The sequence below is a fragment of the Babylonia areolata genome, chromosome 21 (genome assembly GCF_041734735.1).
Source record: "Babylonia areolata isolate BAREFJ2019XMU chromosome 21, ASM4173473v1, whole genome shotgun sequence".
NCBI classification, from domain to species: Eukaryota; Metazoa; Mollusca; class Gastropoda; order Neogastropoda; family Buccinidae; genus Babylonia; species Babylonia areolata.
In genome coordinates this window covers 19,132,601-19,137,673 of record NC_134896.1, presented here as the reverse complement: position 1 = coordinate 19,137,673, position 5,073 = coordinate 19,132,601, and positions in this window count along the sequence as shown.

The window sequence follows — 5,073 nt, the reverse complement described above, 5'->3', positions numbered from 1 at the left end:
GCTGTCCGCTAATGGGTTCTTTTACGTGCGCTACCGTCTGTGCTAGCCACAACACTCGATCGGGATTCGGCCGTGGCGGTTTACGGCCGGTTCTTCTCTGAAGGACTATAACACAGAGATTTGGTGGAAAGAGGGGGTGGGCAGTGTGTGCGTGTGTGTGTGTGGGGGGGGGGGGAGGGGGTGCGGAGGGGTGGGGGGGAGGCGAAGGGTTGGGTGTTGGGGTAGGGTGGAGATAGGAGGTGGAAAGGGAGTAAAAATCCGAGGAGCTTTTACTGTGTTAGTTCTTCAGCCACACCAAAGGGAATTCTCTGCCTTCTTCAGTTCGACACAGTCTCCGACTCACTTAAACATCATAAAACAACTGACTCTAAAAGCACCCCTTTCCCGTCAAGCAGTCTCCACTTAATTATGGCACTCCACTCCGTTGCGTAATCCGATTGGTCGGATCGCCATGCAGGCCTGTTCATCTCCCATACGTGTTTGTGTGTGACGGCCGTGCGAGTGTCACATGCACAGTGCGGCGTGTGTGTGTGCGTCAGTGCGGTTTTTAGGTGTGTGTGTGTGTGTGTGTGTGTGTGAGGCGCGGGTGCTTGTTTGTGTGTGCACGCGCTCGTGTCAGTGTGTGTGTGTGTGTGTGTGTGTGTGTGTGTGTGTGTGTGTACCAGTGTGTGTGTGTGCGTGCGTGCGTTTCAGTGTGTGTGTGTGTGTGTGTGTGTGTGTGTGTGTTCTTGGGTGCATTGCGTATCGCCGACGCCGGCGTGAGTTAGTGTCCGAAACTGCAAGCGCTTGCAGTTGAGAGACTCCACTGATTTGAAAGCGCCGCTGTATAAATGCAGGCCTATCATTGTGATTATTATTGCTTGCTGGAATCAAACCCGAGCCACTCGCTTCCAAGTCGGGCACTAGTAACCACTACTGAAAGCATTTACTCCTACGTGTTCTGTTACTATTTTACATAGATTTGTGAGTAAGCCGTGTATGATGTGAAACTGACACGTCAGTGTTGTGACAGACACCCGGACACACAGACAGGCAGGCGAGAACTAGATCCGGCATAGTTAAAAAAAAAGAAAAAAAAAAAAAAAAGAAAAAAAAAAAAAGGGCACTTCGCGGAGCACTGGACAAATTTGAGAATTCTATAATTAGCATCTGCACATGACCAGGAAGAGAATCCCCGAGTGCGCGTTTATTTATAGCTTGCCTGTCTTTGTTTTCCTCACTTCAGCTCACTCTGCGAAGTTCGATGGACAACAAACAGAGCTGATATATTTTGTTTGGTTTTTTTAAGTTAAGACTGATTTATTGACGAAGACCAGAAAGTGTCAGCGGCATCGGTAAGAGGAACTGAGGAGGGAATGCCAAGGTCGGGACTGCAGTTATGTATAACATGTTTCTTTTATTTGCCTTAGCTTTCGTTTTGTCGTTTCTTATTTTTATTTTATTTATTTATTTTTGTTTGTTGTGTTTGATTGTCTCATTCATTTTTCTTGTTTATCTATTTATTTCATAACATTAGGGTATAGGCTCTGTCACACATGACCAGCGCGTTGGGTTTTATTCAAAGGTCGGGTATCATTCTTATTTAAAAAAAAAAAAAGAAAGAAAGAAAAAAGCAGACGTGGTGTTGCGAATATACTTGTATATCAATCAGCAATCTCCATCGCCTTGTCATCGCTGTCTGTGTGTATCCTGTAATCTGTATCCTCTCTCTCTCCTCCTCTCTATTTCTGTATCTCTATAGGCCTATCTCTATGTATCTGCATTCCTCTCTCTCTCTCTTTTATTATATTTATGTTTGACAAAGTTGATAATATTACGCCGGTTGTTTTGTTTTTGTTTTGTATTGCATGTGTGTGTGTGTGTGTGTGTCATATTTCCCCGATCTGTGAGGGCAGGATAAAAACAAGCATACCATGGGTCCAGTGTTAAAAGGCACTTCGCGGAGCACTGGACAAATTTGAGAATTCTATAATTAGCATCTGCGCATGTTCCTTAAATTGAATTCATTCATTCGTTGTTTCTCTCGCTCGCTCGCTCTCACCCTATATTCATTTATCTGCACCAGTATTTGAGTGTGTTTGTAGTCAGTGTGTGTGTGTGTGTGTGTGTGTGTGTGTGTGTGTGTGTGTGTGTGTGTGTGTCACTGTGTGTGTCACTCTGTGTGTGTGTGTGTGTGAACAGCACAATTGAGAGAAAAGAATTGCAGGGTAAAAACAAAGCTGGTTGTCGTTCATCCTGGTATATTGATGTGTGTGTGTGTGTGTGTGTGTGTGTGTGTGTGTGTCACTCTGTGTGTCACTCTGTGTGTGTGTGTGTGTGTGTGTGTGTGTGTGCGCGCGCGTGCGTGTTTCTTTTCCCCACATCGATTGCAAACTATTTTTCGCATTATGTTCCGTACATCCCTTCGCCTTTCTCTGTCTCTGTCGGTCGGTCTCTCCTCTCTATCTCTCTTTCTCTGTATCTCTCTCTTGCTCTTTTTTTCGATTGATTTGTTGATTCATTGCTAACGCCTTTCACTTTGGTTTATCACTGCTTTAACATGAACTTTACATGATATACATGACTTTAGGGGTAGTATTTCGAAATTGAAACTGAACTATCGTAAACACAACTATGTTATTCTATGAGAGAGAGAGAGAGAGAGAGAGAGAGAGAGAGAGAGAGAGAGAGAGAGAGAGAGAGAGAGAAATACATCAAAGAATACTGATGCACTTTGTGAGAAAAAGAATCGCTCAAATTAAGAAATGATTGTTCACGAACCAATCACCTCTGCTTTCGAAAATAAATGATCAATCAGTTAAACATGTAAACTGTGACTGATTGACGTTTGGACACACACACACACACACACACACACACACACACTGAGAGAGTGTGAAAAGACAAACTAAAGAAAGAAACACACACACACACACACACACACAGTGTGAAAAGACGTTAAACTAAAGAAACACACACACACACACACATACAGAGTGTGAAAAGACGTTAAACTAAAGAAAGAAACACACACACACACACACACACACACACACACACAGCCACACACACAGAGACACACACACACACAGAGTGTGAAAAGACGTTAAACTAAAGAAAGAAACACACACACACACACACACACACACACACACACACACACACACACACAGAGTGTGTGAAAAGACGTTAAACTAAAGAAAGAAATACACACACACACACACACACACACACACACACACACACCGCGCACAACTAGCTTTCGGTGAACAGCTGGTTGATGCAGACAATGGCGACGGTGATTGAAACATGATCGAATGACACAGGAAACGAATGATGAGCCGCCCAATGGCAGTTGTCGGTCGGCTCTACCCAGATAGGCAGCCTGTTGTGCAAAATGACTGTTTGTAAAGCGCGTAGAGCGTTATCTTTTTACTAAGGATATGCGCTGTATCCACATCATCATCATCTTCTTTCCAGTTTTTCAGCCCAGTAATCTATCTACCTACTATAGCTATCCATGTATATCTGAATCGTTTACTTAATGTTATCTGATCGATGAGTAGGCCAATCTTAAATAAATATTGATAGTACCGGCCTTTCTCTCGAAGAATCATAAAAAGAAGCTGATATATTTTGAATAATGACCATAACATTTTAGTGTGTGTGTGTGTGTGTGTGTGTGTGAAAAAAATAAATAAACATGTCTGTGAGTGTGAAGGTGTGTTTGAGCGCGCGCGCGCGCGTATATTAATGTGTTTTGGCCCATGGCATTCAAAGGCATATGGGAGATGTGGTGGGAGTGGGATGGGGTGAGGGGGGCCGAGGGGGAAGGCAGAGGTGGTGGTGGTAGGAGATGGGCAAATTTGATGAAGGCAGTCTAACTATGCAGTGCTAGATGAGGCAGGCGTCATATTAGACAAGAGAGGCAAGGCCTTCAAGAGTCACTTGTGATACACTTAAAAAAAAATCTAATTGTTAAAATGTGTTCTGTATTTGTTATTATAAAGCTTCGCGTTAAAAAAAAAAAAAAAAAAAAAAAAAAAGAGAAAAAAGTCCTAACCAGATTCGAATTAAGTCCCCTAGCATTAATTGCAGAGTAATTTCCCTTCTTTACTATCTGCACCAAAACGTTTGCAAAATAAATAAAACTTCCATGCTTAGCAAAAGAAGTTCCTGTTTGAACAAAAAAAATGATAATAATGACTGTTCTTGTTGTTGGGTCAGAATATCAGATCAAAGTGCCAAGTTTAGAGAATACAAAAAATATAAATATAACAGTAAATGCAGTTTGCATATAATTAGGCTTCATTTTTTATTTTTTTGTGCCCATCCCAGAGGTGCAATATTGTTTTAAACAAGATGACTGGAAAGAACTGAATTTTTCCTATTTTTATGCCTAATTTTGTGTCAGATGACAAAGTATTTGCAGAGAAAATGTCAATGTTAAAGTTTACCACGGACACACAGACACAGGCACAGACACACACAGACAACCGAACACCGGGTTAAAACATAGACTCACTTTGTTTACACAAGTGAGTCAAAAATGGCAAAGATACAAATCATCTCTGTATATAATATGCCTGGATTGCGACACTGATGCGGAAATCGCACAGTAGATAATTTTAACACTGAAAATCGCAAATCAGCCTGTCGATTACTTCCGAAGTTTAACTATCATGAGAGAGAGAGAGAGAGAGAGAGAGAAATACGTACAAATGTATAAAACGGGTCAGCTCTTGACATCAAACGTGGAAGTCAAAGTTCAAGGTATTTTCTTCGGTTTCGGTTCTCGAGTAAAAAAAAAAAAAAAAAAAAAAAAAGAGAGAGAGAGAGAGAGAGACGTTTCTGGTATTTCCCCATGTGCTGTAGCTGACACGCCCCTCCCGGGCCCCACCTGCGCGATATCGTCAAGTGGTCACTGTCCTGATTTTTAGCCGACAGCCACACAAAATATACACACAGATATGGTTTGTGGATTTCGTTCAATTCAGACCTCATTATGTTATCGATTCTCTAATTTCTGACTTAGAGATTTCAGTATTATGGGACGTTCGAAGCCACGCATATAACTGAATCATATTTTCTGGA